This window comes from Ranitomeya variabilis, chromosome 1, assembly GCF_051348905.1.
Source record: "Ranitomeya variabilis isolate aRanVar5 chromosome 1, aRanVar5.hap1, whole genome shotgun sequence".
In the NCBI taxonomy this organism is placed as follows: Eukaryota; Metazoa; Chordata; class Amphibia; order Anura; family Dendrobatidae; genus Ranitomeya; species Ranitomeya variabilis.
Window position 1 is genome coordinate 366,413,198 of NC_135232.1, and position 24,646 is coordinate 366,437,843.

Genomic DNA, 24,646 nt, shown 5'->3' on the forward strand with positions numbered 1-24,646 from the left:
TACTCGAGTCAATAAGTTTTCCCAGTTTTTTGTGGCAAAATTAGGGATCTCGGCTTATTTCACTTTTTTTATTAATTCATAGTCACCTTTCATGTAATATGCTGGAGTCCTTTTGTCTGGTTCTTGTCCTGTTGGCATGTTTCATATCCTGGTTCCACAGCCTTGCTTCATTTTCTTGCTTCCTGCAATCAGCAAAACCTTTCTGCACAGACAATGCATTATTTTGTATTATTTTTTATCATATACGACTTCATTGTTAGTTCTGCATATATTGATGTTGTTTTGTTCTTCATATTTTTGATTCATTTCTATTTATTTGTTAATTCATTTATTATTTTTTCTTATTCACTCTGTCATATTTGTTTTTTTTTTCATTAACATTCATTCCCATCACTTATGTATTTTTTCTTTAACATTTCCAGCTAATATTCCCCTTTTATATATTTTTCCCAGCACTTCATTATTTATACACTTTAACTCTTCCTTATTTTTAATCTTATTCAATCACGCCGTATTTTTCCCTCTTTGTTGTTATATTCTCATCCACAGTAGTGCTCTATTACTGATATCACCGCAGGACCTTATACTTACTTTCAGGACCTTTTCCATGTGACCCTTTTTCCTCCAATGGCAGCGGGCCAGGTGGAACGCATGCTTGTATTGAGTTCCAGGTGGCTCTGCCCGCCGTGCTCGCGTTCCTCTGGCGCCAAAACTCGCTCATCACTAATCATTGCATCTTCAACTTGCTCAACTGTTCATAAAAACAATAATTTTGACCAGGGATGCCCAAACTTTTACATGTCACTGTATGGCGATTATCTCTCTGGGCAAAACTAATGTGATTTAAGATTTCATTTTTAATGATTCCTTCCTTCCTTGTTTCCTTCTCTTTTCTTTCCCCCTTTAATTTAATAGATTTCAAAATAATATGCAAAAGATATCAAACAACCCTTCCAAGCCAAAAACACACAAAATCTCTAGCAAGAAGATATGCTCTTTGCTTTGAGAAGTTTCCAAGCTTCCAACCCTTCAGCCTGGTGACTGTGAGTCCAGCCTCGCAGATCTTTTACAGAATGGAACCAGAAATCACAGCAGACATCATTTATTTCTTTGTTAGATTGAAGGCCTGGGCAGCAGCTGCATAAAATATGGATAGCATAAGATCACCTTTATCACCGAGGACATTCTATATATCATCCCTCAGAAATAAGTGATCGCTACGTCGCAGAGCGCTTTATGTCCATCAAATCAAATAATGACAGAGTTGATCGATTGTCCCAATATCTGTGCAATATTAGCAAGCGGTATGATACTTTTGTATTTGCTTCTTTTTTTTACATCTACTCATTACATTACTATTACAATTGATAATTGGAAAACAAGGGGCAAAAAATTTGGAAATGTATAGTCTGTAAAAAAATAACATAGAGTTCAGCAAAAATAAGATAAGTAAGTAAATTCAGTCCATAAATTGCATTGCTAGTTTTTTTTTCTTCTACAAGAGTAAATAGTTTATTCAGGCTGCCTGCAGAATAAGGAGTCCTTAACAAGCAAGTTCGGATCGGCCCTCATTTTTCATGTTATTTTTCAAATTGCATAGTCTGATAACATCACTTTATCATGGTCGGTTAAGGGCTATTTGCTTGCAATCCTGTGCCTCACTTTCCCATCTGAGTTTTAACAAGGTTGTGTTTGCACATTTACTGCGGCTGATGAGAGCTGCGCAGCACAGGTGGCTTCAGATTGTTATTTATGAGTGTTCTCCTGGCCATTAATAACACAATGGAGGCAGAAATAATCAAACACCCAGTGTGGCAGCTAAGGACACTCGGCGGCGAGGGTAATGCATTTTAAATGGTAACTCTATTAAATCTGTCTCTCACTTTTTTTTTTAACCTTTCAGTCTCCTTGCTGTATAATTACTTTCTTTTTTTTTGCATTTCTCATCATTAGTTGTCCCAGATGAGTATTTATTTTTTTTAACATTTTTACATCTATCAGGTTACAAGGAATTTTTTTTTTTCATACCCTAAGCATAGGTCACATCCTGTGCAAAGTTCGTCTTGTGTACCAATCAATTGTAAATGATTTTGTGTCATTGTCATTCAAGCTGCAAATCAAATCTGACCTTGAGCACTTAATGAAAAGAGGCACGGAAGCATGATGTGGCGCAGAATTTATTAATCTTTCAAGGGAATGGAAAATACTTTGCCTAATTACATGAACAGCTCTTTTTTTCAGTCCTTAAGTACCTGACATGACAACAACAACTTTGTAATATATATATATTTTTTTTTTATAATTGGTCAGTGAGAACTTCTTGATACTATTTAGGATAGTCAATATGCTGTGAGACAGCATACTACCACCAGAGAGCAGCAATGTCTCAATAAAGTGATTTTCTACTATTTTATTCTTCCAGCTATAGTCTCTTATGGCATAATATGACTGTCTGACAGCACATAAAGTGTAGGATGCATTGTCAAATCAGGCAAAATAAGTTGATTAAATATACTCTGGATAAAATGTGAAAGACAGCATAGGCAGTAATTAAAACCCCAACATTAAAAAAATATATTAGAAATGTTACAAAGCTATGAGGTAGCGTAAACTATTTGTTACCATGGGCATTATATTTCTCGGACCAGTCATGTTTGTGACTTATGGCTATGACAGGCTCTGTGTGCGACCACGTGTGCTTGTCCGCACAGCAGATGTGTGCAGGATCTGTCTGCTTGCTGAGAATTTTTTCACGTGAACCTAACGTTCACATGAAGACATCACACATAAGGAAAATACACTCATGTGAACTTAGCCTTTGAAGCATGGAAGACTATTCAGTAAGTTTTCACGTCGCGGGGGGGAAACATCAAGGCGCCAATTCATAAAAACTTCTTAAGGAAACAAGAGCTTCTGTTTTCCAGTCTTATTCCAGTCCCTGACTGGAGTTAGATCTCTGGCTTAAGAAACACCACAGCTTATCATGAATTAGACAAGATATAGTGTCATGCCTCTGCCCCGCACTAGCTCCGACCATTTTGGCGGAGTTGGGAGAAACTAGTGGAAAAGTGCCAAATGTCTTAATATTTTTGCACAAATCTGCCATGCACAAACTTTGCTACTTTTCAAAGCAATTTACGATGCAATTCTGGCAAAAGTGCTTTGATGAATAGACGGAAACACCTTTAGTAGAGGCTCTAAAGCTTATAAAACAACCTAACCTGTATTGTATGTTTAAACATTCACTATGCGTCTGCACACTCCACTGAATGGGGAGTGAAAGAAAAATGGGCGCATATGGGGGCTGAGCCCTAGAGGGGTCAAAGCCCCCGATTTCTTTTTTTTAGTACTAAATTGTAAATTTATCAGTACATAATTTTGTATCTATTGAAAAAGAAACCCACACTATTCACTTCATTACACTAGACCACCATGGATGGGGTCAACTACTGTACTGCTCAAGACCACCGTTGTTTATATTGCTACATTACGCTGTCACTATTGCTTATGGGTGACATCCATGGTATGTTACTGTTATATGGTCACATTATTGGTGCACTGTAGGTGGCATTATTAATCTATACAACATGACAGTTATGTGTTATGTGTGCTTTACTGTGGCATTCTTTGTTTTGCACAGTATGACCTATTACTCTGTATGGTGACATTACTTAGATTATAATAACTAATTGTTTCTATCCAGTTTCTGTGCAACTATTTGCATGTCTATACATTCTGTGAAAACACCTACCTGGGCACAATAATATTTTCTAATGCATTTTTACATTCATTTTCTTTGGGATACAGAAAGTTGCAGTAGTAGTAGATGATGCGCTTTGATCTCAGTACCTTGCACGAATTGTCCATAATTTACTTACCATTATTTAGCATCCCTGACTATAGAAATAATAGAAGAAAGCTCCAGTCTTAAATAGAGAGTTCCCAGTGTGAGACAAGTAACTAACACAGAACAGGAGAACTGATCTTTGTTTTCTTACAAACACATTTGCTGCAGCTCTCTGAGGTGTGCTGTACTGTAACAATATTGCAACCATGTCTGCCTGTGAGATGGAAGCTGAGAGGAACCTGCAGATGTGTCAGGTATAGTCACACTTAGCTCTGCAGTGAGATCAGGAGAGCAGGGAGCGGCCATTACACATCACACTGGTAACTCCCCCTTCATGTAACACAATCTCTGGAGGCAGATTCTCAGGGAGATCGGTGTCCCACCCATAGGTCTAAACAGCTCATTTACATATAAGAAAAACATGGATATCTCTGGAATAAGACATCGGATGAAAGATCTGAAGGTATCATTTCCTTCGGCTTTCTATGACCTACATGCCCTTATAGACCGCTTAGCAGGGCAGATACCCTTTAGGCTACTTTCACACTAGCGTCGTGCACTGCACGTCACTATGCGTCGTTTTGTAGAAAAAACGCATCCTGCAAAAGTGCTTGTGCAGCGCCCCCACTGCCGCAGGGCCGAGGGGTACCCGGTACCGAGCCTCTGAGTCTCTGCTCCGGGGTTGTCACGGTGGCTAGGCCCAGTCCGTGACCCTGCTGAGGGGCGCACAATAAAAGGTGATGGTATGGTGATGATGTTATGATGCGGTGTAGTGCCGGTCACGGTCAATAACGAGGACACCAGGTTGCAGTCTCTTTATCTCTTTACTGAAGGCTTCTGAGTCCTCAATCCAGATTACGGTTAACCGGGCTGCGCAAGTCCGGCCGGTCCGATGGCACCTCCAGAGTTCTCTTTGCAGGTGGAAATCTGTGCCTACCTTCCTGTGCTTGTGTGTTGTGGTCCTCCCCTGCTGTGCTTACGGGATAGTCCCCACAACTGTTGTGTCTGTTTCTCGTGTTCTCTCACAACTCGATTCTGATGTTCTCCCTGATCTTACGGTTAGGACGCACCCGTATGACGGGGAGGCTCGGAGCTCTTCCGGGACTCCAGCGTCGCCCCACTCCTGTTGTTACCCCCCTGTGTCTTCCTGGGTCTGGGTGAGACAGCCTGCCTGTAACTGACTGTCCTGCCGTAGGTTTGAAGTTTGGCTTGGAGCTCTATACTTCCTCGGCGTTCCGGCCACCGGTTATGCGCCTCAATAGGATGTTGCCTCATCTTACAGCACGACTCCTACTGGTATTCTCCTTGTTGCGTTGATCTCGTTTCTCACTCAGCACAATAAACCTCGCTTCTTGTCCTTTCTTGGGGTATCGCCGCTATATCGTGCAGGCACGGTCCCGTAACGTTCTCTCTAGTTGCTAGGCCCCTGACAGGGACCCCTCCAAATCTTCCCCTACAACACCCTCTGCCACAAGGTGTTGCCTGGTTCCAACCCAGTCAGCTTTCTCTCTAACTTCCTGCCTAACCCCCAGTTTTACCAGATCGTGAGGAGTGGCCTAATAAATAGAACCCTTAGCTCCCCCTGGAGGCCAGACTGTGAAATGTATTGGTGTCTGTGATACCTGGTCAGATGAACTCCTTCAGTGCCATCAGACATACCATAGCCCCCCTTAGCGGCGGAGCAACAGTACTGCAACGACCAGGACTCTGGGGCGCTGCACTTGCAGGATGCGTTTTTTCTCCATAGACTTGCATTAGCGACGCAGTGAGACGCATTGCCACACGTCGCAACTGTCATGCGACGGTTGCGTCGTGTTGCGTCGGACTGTCGCCACCAAAAAACGTTGCATGTAACGTCTTTAGGTGCGTCGTGTCCAGCATTTCCGACCGCGCATGCGCGGCTGGAACTCCGCCCCCTCCTCCCCGCACCTCACAATGGGGCAGCGGATGCGTTGAAAAACAGCATCCGCTGCCCCCCGTTGTGCGGCGCTTTCACAGTATGCGTCGGTACGTCGCAACGTCGCATTGCGACGTGCAGTGCATGACGCTAATGTGAAAGTAGCCGTAACTTGTTACAACCTTTTCTGTGTCTTGGGCACTTGCTTTAGTTCTATTATTTTAATATTCGCACAGATAGTAATGCTTTGTCTGCAGCCGTACAGACCAAATATCTACTGATGATAAAGCAATGGCAGATCTGTCGTCATTATATTTTTTCCCCTGAATTTGCTGACGCGGGGGATTCCAGTTTATCACTGACAACAGATTGTGAGCTATGATCCTAATTGTCAATAAATGATTACACAGCGGATGGTAATTATATGCATCCTCCTCCGTAACTGACACTTTCCTTTGGGAATGATTTACTTATGGGCGCTTCTAAATGGATCTCCTTGTTAATGACAAGATTGTAATCCCTCCACTACATGTCCGTGTATATAACACTCCCTTATTATATGACCATAATTTATCTTTAGCTTACAATGGTCCCATCTTAACTGTATAATGAGATGCACGCCAACGCCTGACAGCCAATCGGATATTTATGTAAGCTTGCATAATTTGCCTATATTGGCAACCTTGTTGGTTGCCTGGAGACAGCATATTTATGTTCTTTTCACCATATTATGATATAAGCCTCCATGCGTGATATATGTGCAGCATGTATGTTCGGATTCGATAAGGGAAGCGCTGCGTCCTTAATGTTTGTGCCCGCTTTTTGGGCCGCCTGAAAGAATTCGCTTTTTTTAAGTCTGCTTTAGAAAGTCATGTTCATATGATTGTTTTGTGTTGCTTCAGTAACTCCAGAGCATTTATCCATGTAATAGCATGGCCTTCTGCTTCACTGATTACATAGCCCTCGCGCTTCACTGACTCCCTGATACCATACACTCAAAATATTACAGTCTATGAAAAGTATGAAATATTCAGAGATGAAGAAGTCAATAAACTTTTCACTAGAAATCATTATTTTTTACATATAAAGTGTTTATAATACCAAATGAAAGTTTATTATGGCAGGAAATTGCAGGATTTATGTAAAATGCAGATTTAGGCTATGTGCTCACGTTGAGCATTTGCTTGCAGAAATTTCTGCAAGGTTTATGTTCTGCATCTCTTGGCAGGAAAAACGCTGCAGCAAAAACGCGCGTTTTTGTATGCATTTTTGTATGTGTTTTTGCGTGCGTTTTTGTACAGCAACAAATGCTTTTCTGAGCTAAGTAAAGATATTTTTAAAAAAGTTATGTGATGTAATTTTTGGGTCCAACACCACCTTTTTCATGCTGAATAATGGGATTAGGGCTTGGTGTCAGCAGCTGTCCTTGACACCTAGCCCTAGGTTTAGTAATGCAAAGGTGTCAGTCCGACACCCTCATTACTATGCTGATAAGTAAACACAAACACACTCAAACCTACACACACACATTGTCACAAGCCTATGTAGGAGCATTAACAGAACAAAAGTACATAGGCAAGCAACTAATGAAAAAAAAGAAAAAAAAATTTGCGTTGGCTCCCTCGTAATTTTAGTAACCAGCAGAGGGAAAGCGGACTGCTGAGAGCTGATGTTTATAGCCTGGGAAGGGGGTAATACCCATGGAGCTTTCCAGGCTATTAATATCAGCTCATTGCTGTATATTAGCCTTTACTGGCTATTAAAATGGGGGGACCCCCCCATAAAATGACATGGGGTCCCCCTATAATTAATAACCAACAAAGACTATGCAAACAGCTGTGGGCTGATATTAATAGCCTAGGAAGGGGCCATGGCTATTTCCCCTAAAAACATCAGCTGTCAGCCGCTCCAGAAAAGGCGCATCTATTAGATGTGCCAAATCTGGTGCTTAGCCTCGCTCTTCCCACTTGTCCTGTAGTTGTGGCAAGTGGGGTTCATAGTTGTGGGTTGATGTCACCTTTGTGTTGTCAGCTGACATCAAGCCCACATGGAGAGGCGTCTATAAGACACCTATCCATTACTAACCCCATAGTGATATTGTATAAAAACACAGACACCCAGAATAAAGTCCTTTATTTGAAATAATGATACAGACTCCTTTAATAAACTTAATTAAACCATACTCACGAATGCCTAATCCACCGAAGCCAACGTCTCCAGAAACAAAAATAAAACAATAATCCATAATATTCCTCACCTGTCCGCAGAGAAGATAATCTATAATGTCACACGACGATCCTGATCACTTTGAGAGCAGTCAGTGATGTGACTGCCCTCAAAGACAGCCGGCGACACTCACAGGAGGTAATCGCTCCCACAGTGTATCACTGAGCTGCTGTGAGAGAGTTCACTGGAGTTCATCAGCTGATCAGCTCCGGTGATCTCCCTTAAGACACCACTGCCGCGTGGGAAAGGTCTCATGCAGCGGTGCCATAAGGGAGACCACCAGAGCTGATGAACTCCAGTGAACTCTCACGGCAGCTCAGTGATAGACTGTAGGAGCAATTACGTCTTGTCAGTCTATCGCCGGTGGCCGGGTAGAGTGGTCACATCTCCCGATGTGACTGTTCTACACGCGAGATCGCTGTCCAGGATTACCTGGACTATGACGGACAGGTGAGTATATGTTGGTTTACTATTTTACATTATTTCTAGGAGATGAGGGCATCAGGGATTTGGCATTAGGTGAGTATAGTATTATGGGCTTTTATTTTTATTTGAATATGTATGAAATTTTATTTTTTAACTGTGGGCACAGGCGCAGGCAGATGAGACTATATCTCCAATCAGCGGCACTTGCTGTCACTGTTTTCAGTGACAGCAGACATAGCCCGATGGGAGCAGTAGTCTCATCGGCCCACGCCTGCTGACCTGCGGTAAGCTTTTTACCGCGGGTCACCACTGCGGGTCACAGTTAGCTATGCGATCAAGCTGACATCTGACAGCATGACCCCGCAGTGCTCTGACCCACGGTCTTACCGGCAGTAGCGTTACTGCCGACAAGAACTACCGTGCCAGTGTTTCCCATGCTGTCACACAGATGACAGCATGGGAAACACCATAGGAAAATGGTAAATCGCAAAACAAAAACTCAGCCAATCTGCAAACATTTTTATACCTGCGTTTTTGCTGCGGATTTGACTGACTCAATTGAAATCAATGGGTGCAGAAACACTGCAGAAACGCACAAAGAATTGACATGCTGCAAAAAAAAAATGCACTGCAAATACGCACGGAAAATTACTGATCATGTGCACAACACTTCAGGATTGTCATTGAATAAGCTTACATAAAGATTCCATAGCATTTTTGGCCCATTTCTGAGCGGAAAAAAAGCGCAGGGGAAACACATAAAAAACGCACTGTGTGCACTCAGCCTTATTATTCTGCTGCTATTGTATATTTGTGACGTATGTTGTGACATTAGGGGTAGATTTACACTCATGTATTGAGGAGTCTATGGTATCTAATAATTTATGCTTGAAGAACACTATTATTCAGCTGTGACCATCATCAGTGAACTTTACCATTACACATCTGACACCCAGGGACATCACGGGTCATTAGCCATTCATCTATGCCAATGGATGGAAGATGGTGTCGGCACAAATGTCGCTCTAGAGGAAGCGTAAGTCAGGCAGTGGTTGAGTCATGGATAAGATTTGCTTCTTACAGCCTCCCATCGTGAGTAATTTAGTGGGCTTAGGACAAAATTGGTAGGGTTCTAGGTATATAGCTGATAAGAGGGCCTGCTGGCTTTATTTCAAGGGAATCTATCAGCAGGATTTAGCAATGTAATCTGACAGCAGTGTGATGTAGGGTCAGAGACCCTGATTCTAGCAATGTATCATTTACTGGGTGCAGTAGTTATGATAGAATTTTCTGAGCTAGCAGAGCTCACTTGCTGATCTGTGTATAGCCCCGCCAACCCTATAGCTTTCTGTGTGCATTGTATAGTGACAGAGCTGCTAATCAGTGCTGTAGGTGGGTTGGACTAGGCTGCACGAGGCCAGTTGTCATCTCCTGTTGATAAAAAACTGTATTGAAACTGTATTGAAACTACATAACACAACCCAGTAAGTGGGACATCACTGGAATCAGGGCCTCTACTCCTACATTATGTAACTCTCAGATTACATAGCAAAAACCTATTTTCAGATTCTCTTTAAAAGGGTTGTTCATTTTTTTAACTTAAATACATATAGTTGATTCCAGAAGTTTGAAACTGGGTTTCATTAGCAATCTTGCACTATTTAGCTTTTTTTCAGGCTCTTTGTTGTTTTGAAGTGCTTGGATGTGGCTTGTGGTCATAAAACAGCTAATAGCAGTTCAGAAGAGTTAGCAACTTTCCCTTCGGACTGTCAAAACAAGCTCACTGATAGATCTTCAGTTAACTCCTTTTGCAGCCAGGAGTAGACAGTGCAACACAGAGGTTGTAAAAGACAAATAGTTAAATGTTTTAATAAAACCCAATTGCAAAATTACTTTATTTGAGTAAAAATGCTGCCCCCTACAGTCATGTACAAGTTAAGAACATTTTTCACCATTTCATCATTTTTGGAGGAAATAATGTATAATTTCCTGTGGAGTAGACTTGAAAGATGAGATACAACTAACTTAAAGGAAACATGTCTTGGTGAAAATGGTATCTGATCTGCCGGCAGGAAGATATAGAGCAGGAGGAGCTGATAACACTGATGTACAGTTTTGTTGAAAAAGTTTTACTAAAACTCTTGGTGTTTGTATACATATGAGTCCAGTGGGCGGTCCTATTTGGTGATTGACAGTCTTCCATGTGTGATGGTACATGCAGAGCTAGCTGTCAATCACAAAGTAGGATGGCCCACAGGACTCATATTCATACAAAACACCAGTGACTTCAATGAATAAAGTATAAATTATAGTGATAAGTTTTCCCACAAACCTATATATCATTCTTGTCAGTGGGTGGAAAAAGGCATCAGGACCTGGCACCGGGACCAAATGTCGGCTTCAATATACTTGGCAACCGCTCCTCAGGAGTCCGATACAACAGTGTGCGGTAATCTGGGTGCTTGACGAATATGCAGCATAGTGGAAATGTCCAATAAAGAAAAAAAGGCAGCACTCACCGTACCGGTCGTGATTCTTTATTCAAAAGCGGAATTATAGATAGCAGTGGGAAGAAGAGGTGGAGAAAGGACTACAGCCGTTTCTCGCTGCAAGCACTTCAAAGGGTCTGCAGGTCCCCTTTAAGGCCAGATATGCACCATACGTCTCAAATGCTGTGGACTTGGATTAAGGAAATAAAAACATGTAATCAGATGCGCTATAGCAAACATTCATACCCGTACATTGTGGCTGGTTTATCTAAAATGATTAATTTCTAAATCACTAAGTAAATGAATTTGTATTAAATCAAAGTCCTTAACAAAATCTGTAAGCAAAACTAACATCCCCGAATTCATTCGTAGGCCACATGTTATTCACTACTATTTGGGTGAAAACAATTTACAAAATCCGCTGAGACTTATTTACCTTTGATTTCACAGAACTGATATAATCATAGTCCCTGCGGCAAAATGTAAGCCCCATTTAACCTATGAGTCCGCCGTCAGGAAATTAGGCCACCCATGTTGGCAAACTGTGGGCAAAAACCGAGAGACTTCAGAATTCAAGCTGTAAGTCAGTAGGCAACAAGGAAGAAAGCGAAAAACAAATCATTCCAATGACGCCGAGACCTCTCTTATTTTATCTTGACAGGAATTCGTTTATAGCATGGTGTTTTTTTTCCCTGCAGCGATTGCCTCTCGTTACTCTTTATGGTAATTGAAGCTGGGCCCAAAAGGCCTCTGAGGCTTGTATCTTCTCCTCACATGAATGACAATTCAGTGATAAACTTGAACTTAAATTTACTGAGGCGGAACTGAGGGTTCATTTGATAGCTAGCGGTTTCGAGCTGCACTGCAGGGTTTCAGGGGCTCAGCGTGAGGGAGATTGTTAATGTCCTGTGAAGGGAAACAATAACACATTTCATTAATGCATTCATGTGTGAAGCATCCATTAGAGTACTGGAGGTATTAATGACGTTAGGCTTTAAACTGACATGTGGGGCATGACAGGAATTGCAAGGTCTGATGAAAACAGATGACAAGATAAGCAAATATTTGGATGGCTTAATTTGCCTGCAGGTCAGGAGATGAGTATACGGTTCTGAAACAGCTAAATCCTGGGAGAAATCCATTCTGGTTCAGGTTGGATTGAAGTACACAAAGCAGAAAGAAAATAATCCAGAAGAAACAATTATGAAGGCCAAAGCCAGTCTCACATGTGTCGTCCTAATGGTTGATGCCAAGGACGGGCTATTACTTACAGACATTGCGGCCATCATACCGGCCTCGTATTACTTCTTATTTATAGGGCTGCAGTCACGTAAGTGATGGATGTTCTTTGTGTCTTTTACAGAGTTTTTCGCAGCAAACTGCAGGTGTAAAGCTGCCATTATATGGCCATGATTACTTGCGTGTGGTTCTTCTCTGGAAAATAATAAATTAATCCTGATTCCATATGCTATTGACTGAACCTAGTAGCAAGGAACTTTTCTCAGCTTCTAGCCTGGTTCTGCCAAGTGATCTGCTTTATTGCTGAATGTAGTCAGTAAGAAAGGGAAGAGGCTGATAAAACTTAACAGTGGATGTCCAAATTGTGCTATTCAGGTACGGCATCTTTGGGAGTAGTAGACCTCATGCAGACAGGGTAATTGACTTACACATAGCTGAATTTTAGCTGTAAAGAGGCCAGGTTTCAAGAGGTTAAGAACGGAAAGTATTATAAGGTGACAGTACTTGCTGAAAGTGCCTAATGAGATAGGAAGAGTAAACTTCTGAAGTAGAGTTTCTTAAACTAATTGTCCACTGTTTTATCAAGAATCTTAGCCCCCTCAATTCTTTGAGACTGGTATTTTTAAATGTCAGGCTTAAAGATGAGTGTGCAGTAACAAGACGTGCCTAATTCATTAAGAGGCTCATGTCATTTAATGAATTATGCACGTCTTATCAATGGCAAGTGCCTCAGTATGCTTCCCTAGAAATTGCGAATTGAGATACTGATTTGGCTTTTATCCTAAGTCATATTGCACGACTCGTTAAAGGGTTGATTGTGACTTGTCGGATCTCTACTTCCAACAGGTGGTGCTATAGAGATTAAGTCCTCTTTTTTTCTGAAGAGGAAATTTGCATATCCCTAGAAATATTACTCCAGTCAGGGAATGCTGACATTTTTTCTGAATTTGTTGAGTAGGCGTTGCTGTGCGTCGCCCTACGTCCTCTGTCACCTCCACCTAAGTCATGTTTGAAGGTGTTTTATGTCAGAATTCATCATGATCAATTGGGAGCAGAAAACAATAAACAATACAAAACCCGGCACTCAACTTAATGGTGAGAAGAAATGACAAATTTATTGTATCCCAAATCCAACAAAACGTTTTGGTCTCACAACAGGACCTTCATCAGTAACTGAAACAAGTGTATACATACAATGAAATCAAAACACAAAATTGGGAGAATACAAAATACATAAATAATAACAGAAAACCAAAGTATACACAACATATGCAATGCCTTATGCATATGACTATGGCAGATAATGGTAGTGAGTAGGTACTATTGGTGTTAAAGAGTGACCTATAACATGGCACAGTGGTAGTACAGTGATGGAAAAATACATACCGTAAATTGGGATAATGTTGGGAGCAAGTGACTATATGACCTGTCTGGGAGTAGACACACAGACTGAAATGAGGGAGTGAATATAAAAGAAAGTCCAACGTAGAGGGATGAAAACATGGTTATGCACCTACCAGGAGAGCTCTAGTCAATATAGTGTAGAATGTCCAGCAAAGGAAGAGAGGTTACAGCCTATGGAAAATGAAACCTGTTTCACAGACCCTGATAAACTCATATGATACAAAGGTAATAGAAGAAGGTGTAAGTCATTACCTATACGCAGGCTGTCATCGCGGCGTCCACCGCTGAATGGTCGGTGTGGGGAAAGGGCAGTGAGGCTGTATTTATAGTGACAGAGGCCGGGAGGGCGTCAGTTGCAGAGACAGGTGCAGTGCAATGCCGCCCTGTGTGCGAACGGGGATGGGCGGAAGTGACACACCGGAAGGAGTGGGTCGCATGAGCGGTGATTAGAAATCCCCCCAATCACCCCCCCACCCCCCTGTACCAACCTGATGTCTATTATGACATTAGGCCTTCGTGACAAGAGTTCTTTCCGCCCACCTCAGGGCTCTCACGCTGTAGAAGCCTTTATTGGCTTTGTCCGGGATTCATTTCACACTATACGTGATGACATCGAAAAAGGTAGACTACACTATCCCTCTAATCTTTCTGCAGCAGAACACCAGGCACTGGCCCCACTACAGAAGGACCCCAACCTTGTCATTAAGCCAGCAGATAAGGGGGGTGCCCTGGTCATAATGGACAAAGCACAGTATGTTGCGGAGATTCACCGCCAGCTGAATAACACCTCTATATATGACTAACTTTCGATGAATCCCTCTACAGAAATTAGGGGCAAAATTGAGAGAATCATTACCAAATATTCACACTTGGGTATTCTAGATTTTAAAACCAGTGATTTTCTTAGAAAGAAGAACCCCATAACACCGGTATTTTATACCCTACCGAAAATCCATAAAGATCTATCTAATCCCCCAGGCAGGCCAATAGTAGCTTCTACAGACTCTATTCTCTCCCCATTATCACAGTACCTCGAAAGGATACTTACACCAATCACCCAAAAATCAGCATCATTTATCTTGGATACTGGGGAATTTCTGCAATGTATCAGGGATCTACATAGGGTACCCCCTAACACCTTACTGGTTACCCTGGATGTCAAGGACATATATACATCCATCCCACATTTGAATGGGATTAATGCAGTGCATCAGTCCCTCACTGTCGCAGGCCTTGACACCGAACAAATTAATCTTTGTATTGAATTACTGACTATGGTATTATACAATAACTTTTTTCTTTTTCAGGATTCCTTTTACTTGCAGACACGGGGTACAGCAATGGGCTCCAATGTAGCGCCCCCGTACGCTAATACATACATGGCACTATTTGAAACTTCCATCATCTATAAACATCCATTGTTCATCAACAACGTTACATTATGGAAACGATATATAGATGATATTTTTTGCGTATGGGGGGGCTCATTGGAGTCCTTGCAGGAGTTCTTTCTGTTCCTTAACGATGCCTGGCCAGGTATCAAATTTACTATCAGTTATGACCAAAACGCCATTAATTTCCTTGGTATGACTACGAAATTTCTAAAGAGGGGCTATCCCCCCATCCTTTTGGCATATCTAGGGACCCCCCATCTCGAATAACCAGGAGGACCTCAGAAAAGCGTATTCCCTTTGTACATTCATACCACCCTTTTCTTTCATTCTCCACAAAACCATCAGGAGACACTGGCATCTCCTGTCCACTGCCCACCCAGACATACCAGAATTTAGAAAGCCTTTTTTACCATGCTTCAGGAGACCCCCCAATTTGAGAGACAACCTGGTTAAAGCAGATATTGGATCCAAGCACCCTCATAGACAGACTTTCCTTTCACGACCCAAAACTGGCACTTACCCGTGCCTTCATTGTGCACAATGTAATAATATCCAAAAGGGGAACACTTTTCAACACCCTAGATCTGGTAAAACATTCCATATCAAGAATTTCTTTACTTGCGAATCTTCCTACGTCGTGTACCTCATCAAATGTCTGTGTGGACTACTTTACATTGGCGAAACCACACAATCGGTCAGGGATAGGATTTCGAAGCATAAAAGTACCATTCGTTGCAGCAACCTACTCCTTCCCATTCCATACCATTTCCACACACAGGGACACTCTGTCTCCCAATTAAAGTACCAGGTTATAGACTACGTACTACCACCTAGGCGAGGTGGTGATAGGGTCACTTTACTTAAAAAGAAAGAGGCTTTCTGGATACACTCTCTGGAAACCCTCTCTCCCAGAGGCCTGAATCGCGATTATGAACTTATGGCATTTGTATAATTTATACCCTGGTTATCTTGCATTGTTATTAATTTGCTCTTCTCTGTCTCTCTAGAGTCGTCTTTATTGAATTGCCGACACAATGGATCACGAGCACCGTTCCACCCACTTGCCATCACCTTGCTCAGGATTATCATGTCCCCCTGTTTTTGGTTATTTTTAATACCATCTGTTTAATAATAGTATACTCCATCACAGCACGATTTGTACTATCTATCTGCCATTATAACAGTAAAAGTATTTTTTCAGGTCCTATAAATTATCACTGACCTGTCTGGGTTTGTACATTCTCTATGCATTTTTTCGTTCTACATGGCAGTGACGCTCACCGAACCATCTCATACAGGGCAACTGCCAAACCATTCTTTTCTATACCAACTATCCATAGGGCTCTATGGTCATTATGTGGCTTCTGTACACATAACCCCTTATATTCTATATTGCTTCCCCTGTAGTGTACACCGTATCTGCCCGCCACATACACATCTACTCATACCACAATATGAGCGACAGATAGGTGCGCCATAGCCGCCCCACAATTGCGTACATAACATCCTTTATCATACACTTAGCCATCCATATCTTATAATAACAACTGACATGCGCACTTAGCCCATACACTCAGCTCGCACACTTGCGGCTGCTGACATGAGCACTACAGCAGTTGTCACTGCTTTGCCACCTCCAATATGGCGATTTCTAATCACCGCTCATGTGACCCACTCCTTCCGGTGTGTCACTTCCGCCCATCCCCGTTCGCACACAGGGCGGCATTGCGCCGCACCTGTCTCTGCAACTGACGCCCTCCCGGCCTCTGTCACTATAAATACAGCCTCACTGCCCTTTCCCCACACCGACCATTCAGCGGTGGACGCCGCGATGACAGCCTGCGTGCAGGTAATGACTTACACCTTCTTCTATTACCTTTGTATCATATGAGTTTATCAGGGTCTGTGAAACAGGTTTCATTTTCCATAGGCTGTAACCTCTCTTCCTTTGCTGGACATTCTACACTATATTGACTAGAGCTCTCCTGGTAGGTGCATAACCATATTTTCATCCCTCTACGTTGGACTTTCTTTTATATTCACTCCCTCATTTCAGTCTGTGTGTCTACTCCCAGACAGGTCATATAGTCACTTGCTCCCAACATTATCCCAATTTACGGTATGTATTTTTCCATCACTGTACTACCACTGTGCCATGTTATAGGTCACTCTTTAACACCAATAGTACCTACTCACTACCATTATCTGCCATAGTCATATGCATAAGGCATTGCATATGTTGTATATACTTTGGTTTTCTGTTATTATTTATGTATTTTGTATTCTCCCAATTTTGTGTCTTGATTTCATTGTATGTATACACTTGTTTCAGTTACTGATGAAGGTCCCGTTGTGAGACCGAAACGTTTTGTTGGATTTGGGATACAATAAATTTGTCATTTCTTCTCACCATTAAGTTGAGTGCCGGGTTTTGTATTGTTTATTGATTACGGTTTGGGAACCTACCCGTGCACCAGATTTGGTTGTGCACACGTTAACCTAACCAATTGGGAGCAGAGACTTTTCCCCAAAATGTAGACCATCAAGGAGTGAGATGCATAGCAGAATAGTTTATAGTATACTGCACACACTATTGCTTTAATGATGGCATAGATGGTGGAGAAGATGTCTGAACCCCCTCTCTGAAGACTCCTAGCTGTATAGTTAATGTGATCTGTAGTTTTATGTGTTTAATACTTAATGTGATGACACAGCATTTAATATTAATTATCCAGATGTAAATTCAGTAATCCAGGAGGCATAGACTGTTCTCTATATGTTGACTTTTGAATTTATGCATTTGTTCTTCATTTGGTCAAGAACCATACACAGTTGTCATACGAGTCTTAAACATTGATTTTTTAAAAAATTTTTGAATGGCTGATTTTTGCCTCTTATATCAGCTCCAACAGCTTATTGTCTGCTACCTTTGTAAGACAGTGATGCAGAGTCATTGAACAATGGATGTTTGCTTAATATGCTGATTACACATTGTCCAGACCAGCTAGTTTATTAAACAGCAAAATAGAGAAGGACAAACTATGCAAATTGATTAAATAATCAAACAATGTGGGTTAACCTCATCACCCCTTCCCCTTGATCTGTGAATCATGGTTTGAAGAACAGTTCTGAACTATAAAAAGGGTTTATGCCTCTGTAACAGGAGATCCAAATATCCAGAGATCCAAAGAACCAGAGACTCTTTACAAAACGACAGCCAGGAACACTACAGGATAGCTGCCAGATCATGGCTCCATCACAAGGGACACAGATTTGATATTTTACAAGATTCCAGCTTTGGGGACCACGGTCCTGGCTGAAAGAATACAGATCTGCTCCATTGACCATCACTGAACCCATGATACATTTGGGGAAGGCAGGATTGGACTCACCAATCACCTGAGTCCCATAGATATGTTTTGGGGAAGACAGGTTGTGACCCTCCGGTCACCTGGCCTTGTGCCCCAATGGACTGTCAGCTTCCTAAGATTGTTGTTACCTCCTGTATGTGCATGCCACAGGTGGGCATAGGTGGCCCTGGAAGCTATGAAGCCACAGCTGCGCTTATCCCAGCGAGTTGGTGGAAGGGTAAGACTGCACCATTTTGGGTATTTTGCTGGGACTTTTCTATGTGTTATTTGCCTGTTTTGTGGTTCAATAAAGTATTGCCACACTCTTTTACCCTCACCCTGTATTGTCTGAGTAGTATTACGCACACATTAAAAGGAGAGAAGGCATTTGGTGGGATGAACCCGGATCCATGCAGTTTAGGGCTAGTGGACTAGAGCACTCACTGACCCCTGGGTCTCCACACTTAGGTAGGCTGCAGGCTGCAGTTTTTCCTGCGTACACAGGTGGACAGGGTTAACTGGAGGGCCAGCTCATAGTTTGGGTAGGGGCAAGTGGGCACTAGGAACTACTGTAGTTCCTGTTTTTTAGAGTTAATCTGAGTAGCACTACAGAGAAGAAAGAGTGCCCTCAGTCAATTCTGGCCATAAGGCGTGTGCTAAGAGCAGACCTGCAAGATAGAACACTTTCAGCACTCAAGTAACAGTGGCTACAATTTCTCTCATATCAGGCAGATTGGACACCTACTGGAAGTCAATTTTAAGGAAGTCTCAGTTTTCCCCAGACCTGGAGATCTTTGTGAAGATATGCAGGATCAGCCAAGCTTGGACACATCTGTAAGGTCTGGCAGTTGGGAGAGCTATTTTTGGTTTTGCGTTTTTGTTTTTTGCTCCCCTTCTTCTCAGAGCCATAACGTTTTAATTTGTCTGTCAATATGGCCATGTGAGAGTTTGTTTTTTGCGGGACGAGTTGTAATTTTGAACGACACCATTGGTTTTGACATATTGTGCCCTGGAAAATGAGAAAAAAATTTCAAAGTGCGGTAAAATTGCAAAGAAAGTGCAATCCCACAGTTGTTTTTTGTTTTGCTTTTTACTAGGTTCATTAAATGCTAAAACTGACCTGACAGATTGATTCTCCAGTACATTATAAGTTCATTGACACCAAACATGTTTAGGTTCTTTTTTATCTAAAAAAAATTGGAAAAAAAATTCCAAACTTTGCTAAAAAAAGAAAAATTGCGCCATTTTCCGATATCCATAGCATCTTAATTTTTCGTGATCTCGGGTCAAATGAGAGCTTATTTTTTGCATGCCGAGCTGATGTTTGTAATGATACCACTTTGGTGCATCTTTCTCGCCCGTTATTGCATTTTAATGCAATGTCACAACAACCAAAAAACCGCAATTCTGTAATTCTGACATTTTTTCTCGCTACGCCGTTTAGCGATCAGGTTAACCCTTTTTTTATTGATAGATCGAGCGATTCTGAATGCGGCGATACCAAATTTGTGTATGTTTGATTTTCTTTTATTGTTTTATTTCAAATGGGGAGTAAGGGGGGTGATTTGAACTTTTATATTTTTTTTATTTTATTATATTTTTAAAAACATTTTTTTCACTTTTGGCATGCATCAATAGTCTCCATGGGAGACTAGAAGCTGCCATAGCCTGATCGGCTCTGCTACATGCATGCGATGATCAGATGTCCTGCATGTAGCAGAATACGAGCAGCAATGTAATTTGAGGATTAGCAGGTTGTGTGGTAAGGAATAGCCAGGGGTCAGTACATGGAGCAGTAATATAGTTAAAGGATCAGCAGGTTATGTAGTCAGGAATAGCCAGGGGTCGGTACATGGTAGCAGCAGTATGACCTTGGAATGAAGCAGCAGGTGAAAGGAAAGCATGACTAAAATCTGGGAGCTCAATAATCTCGCAAGGAATGAAGTGTAGTGCCAGGTTTAAGTAGGGTGTTCAATCAGGGTGGAGACAATCAGGAACTCAGGGTGGAGACAATCAGTATCAACACAGGTACTAGTATCTGGGTTAGCAAAGAACTGTCCAGTGAGTTGAATAGCTCAAATGGAAGAGCTGCTACCTGGTGGGTTTGAGTCCTAACAGTCTATATTCTTCATTGTGGAGATAAAGGGCCCCAGTGTCTCACAAACTGTGGCAGAACATAGTCTGAAGGTGCCATCAGCAGAATCAGTAATCCTGGGGACATTTGTATAGTGTGTTTTGGGATGCAGAAGTTAAAGTCTTACAGTCAAATCTCTTACAAATACAGTATATTTGTAGGAGCTATTTTATCTAAAAATATCTTGTAACAATACAGTTTGCCCTAGAGTTTTCTTTTCCCAAAAATTCTCTATAGCAGAACAAAATAATTTGATTGGGGATCGGAGATAGCTGGCAGTATAGTCTACATTAGACAATAACAGAAGGGTAACTGGAAGGTCCTAAAGCTCCTGTCACTGGTTATATGGATTTTAATAACCTGGAAAATCTCATAGCCATCCAAACTTACTATAAAATTGCTGGCCTCTCTATTTTTCACAAATTTTATCTTCATTTTCCATACTTATCAGGTGACAATATCCCTAAGATCCCATTATATTACTTTGACACATCCAACTCTTGTCCATGGGATCCATTACACATAAATTGACCTATGAAGTGTTCTAGTAATGTGGGACTCTCTTCTTGCCATCATGCTAATGGTCTCACTTGTGTTCTGCCTTCTTTGTATTCTGATAACAAATTGCCCTTGAGTGCAAATAGAGGTCCACTAAATAAATACTCTTAAATAAAATATATCTTTAATTATAACTATTGATATTGAAAAAATGACACTACACTAATTCAAACACACAATGCAAGAAATGGGATTATTGGAATAGACAAAGGGAATCCTAGTGTAACAGTTAGCTGAATAGGTGCAGGACTGTGTTACATATAAATCATTAGCCACAGTCATGGACCATTAAAGTACTGCTAGATTCCTACCTATTCTAATCTCTATCTTTGCCCATCGTGTATGTTAAATTAAAATTAATCCCCTATTAGCCTCCCCGACATGTTTCACCAAAGTGGGGTCATCAGAGTAGTCCATTATTGGATATATACTCAGGAAAGAGGAGGCAATAACGGTGGTGCACAGTTAAATTGTATTCCAAAAATCAAAATAGCTGGTAAAAAAAGCAAAAAAAGAAGATGGTCAATAGCATTTATCTGCTTTATTAACAATAGTCCTTGTGCCAATGATAGGATGCGTATCAGGTGATGGCCGTTTCATGTTACTTCACCTTGCAAGACGTGAACCAGTCATTGCCTGAGATTTGTCCTGCTGCCTTCCCTGCTATTATATCATTGACACTTGTACAATCTTAATATATACTTACCTTGTAATGTCTTCACATCCTGTTTCGTCCAGATGTGTCCGGATCCCAGAATTCCAAGCGGCGGAAGTTCACCGACCTCCATATTGGGACACGCAAGTGATGGGTGTCTCAATACGGAAACTGCTGGGGGTACCAGTGTTGGCCCTCGCTTCCGTGTCGGCGTTCACATGCGCCATCATTATACAGTGAGGGTATGATTTGGATCTTGCAATAGGGCAGCCTGTTCTATATAAGGTTCTGGTAATCTAAAGATGCCATCCCCCAGAAAAAGGCAAAGTGCCGAAACACACGTTGGGGACGGTGGCACCTCAGAGCTCCAGGTTTCGTTCAGGTAATACCTACATGTCATCTTAGTTTATATAAACCATTTTTTTGCTCTCTTCATAGTTCTGGCACATAGCCCTTCTGGGGACATTATGTTTTGGATATAGCACGTATCAGATCTTACAAATTGACATGCTTCTTTGCATACTGTGCATATGCACTGTCTTGAGCAAATATACCCACTTTATATGTACCTGAATGTATCTGTCTCTGGTTGTGGTGCCACCTTAACCTGGCTTACCTCTGTCACATCCCTTGTAGTTTTTCTGTCTACTGTTTTTATATGACTATGAATACATTTTGATAATTTTTATTACTTTGGTTGTTTTGGTGCTTCCTTCATATATGATTTTCATGTACTATTGGCACTTACCTGTTTCACTCTTGTTGCACGTTTCCCTACTGGGTAGTGGGTGCAGGCCCTGATTTTTGGTTTTGAATACGCAGTATGTAGCCTCTTGCACGGTACCACCAGCGGAACTCCATTGTGAACACACCGCCGGGATCAGCCGAATGATTCACTGACTGCTGTCATCTTTGTACAGGAGGAGCACATGCGCAGTTTTAATGTGACCGCCACTGTCTGTCTGCACAAAGATGGCGGCGGTCTGATTTACTGCGCCTGTGCAAATTCTGCACACAGGTAAAAACAGAAATGAGATGAGAGGAGAAGACAGCAGATGGGGAGAGAGAAAGCGCACAGCGGTGAGAGAAACAGAGCACAGGGAGGAGACAGCTCAAATGGGACAGTACATGAGGGGAGAACACAGCACAGGAAGGAGAGAGACAGCAGACAAGGGGGATAGCACATGGGGTAGACAGGTCAAAGAAGAGAGCACAGACAGGAGAAGTCAGCACATGCGGAAAGAGAGAGTGGATAGGTGGGTGAGCACATGGGGAGAGAGATTCTCAATGCTGCAAAGCCTACCCCTATCGTGATATTACTGCCCTCCTGATGCGATAGCATCGGGCCTCCATCTAGTTATTAATAAAGATTAAACTCCATTAGTGAGGTTAGCCTTCCTTTTTGCTCCTTTATCAGCTATTTTGTGCTATGCACCTTTTTCCTTTTTTACTGTACCCAACAGTATAGGAAAGCCCAGTAGGCTACAGTACAAAAGTAAAAAATAAGTTGTGCCAACATATAATTGAACTTTCCAAAAAGGAGACTATTTTAGCATTTTTTCTGGCTTACAAGTGACCCCTTTAGAGTATGTGCCAGGAACATTTACATTTTCTGACGACTGACAAAGACTCTGAATGATATAGACACCTTTGGTAGCATTTCTTTTTTTACTTACATGCTTGTATATTTTGCGAAAAATCATTTTTTGCAATAGGTAAACAATCATTACACATTTTGAAAAATTTGACTTTAACAATCTCCATTTGTCACAGTCCATTGCAGACTGCAGAATGAGAAAACTGTTCAACACGTTACTGAGTTCCTTCAGATGGTACAATTGGTAAGCCTTATCTCTTTTCTCCAGAACCATCTTTTAAGGTGATTTATGACCACATCAAAGTTTTAGCTTCCAGTTGATCATAAAGGAGATTAGAAGATGCATCAGGACAAGAGAGATAATGGTTACAAATTAACTATGACTGTTAATTTATTCTACAGTCTAAGGGTACCGTCACACTCAGCAACTTTCCAACGATCACGACCAGCGATACGACCTGGCCGTGATCGTTGGAAAGTCCTTGTGTGGTCGCTGGAGAGCTGTCACACAGACAGCTCTCCAGCGACCAACGATGCCGAAGTCCCCGGGTAACCAGGGTAAACATCGGGTTACTAAGCGCAGGGCCGCGCTTAGTAACCCGATGTTTACCCTGGTTACCATTGTAAATGTAAAAAAAAAACCCACATACTCACATTCCGGGGCCTGTCACGTCCCCGGGCGTCCGCTTCCCTGCACTGCTGCATCCTGTGTAAGCGTGGCCGTAAAGCAGAGCGGTGACGTCACTGCTGTGCTCTGATGTACGGCCGGCCGGCGCTGACACAGGATGCAGGAGGAGTGCAGGGAAGCGGACGCCCGGGGACGTGACAGGCACCGGAATGTAAGTATGTAGTGTTTTTTTTTTTTTACAATGGTAACCAGGGTAAACATCGGGTTACTAAGAGCGGCCCTGCGCTTAGTAACCCAATATTTACCCTGGTTACCAGTGAAGACATCGCTGCATCAGCGTCACACACGCCGATGCAGCCGCCGATGCAGCGATGTCAGCGGGTGATCCAGCGACGAAATAAAGTTTCAAACGATCTGCTACGACGTACGATTCTCAGCGGGGTCCCTGATCGCAGTAGCGTGTCAGACACAGCGAGATCGTAACTATATCGCTGGAACGTCACGGATCGTGCCGTCGTAGCGACCAAAGTGCCACTGTGAGACGGTACCCTAAGGGTCAACTTTTTTTTAATGCAAATTGTCTCTTCAGAGAGGAAGAGGACTAGAACTCTAGTGCCACCTATTGGAAGTAGAAATCCTAACAGTCAATGTCGACCCTTTAATGAGCCTTGTCACATGAATTAGGATAAAAACCAAACCAGAATCTCAGTTTGCAGACACTGTGTTTCGGGGTACTGCCCCTCGTCAGTGCAAAGTGGAGATCTAGTTTGGCTGATTGAGAGGCGTCTAATCGGGATCCAAG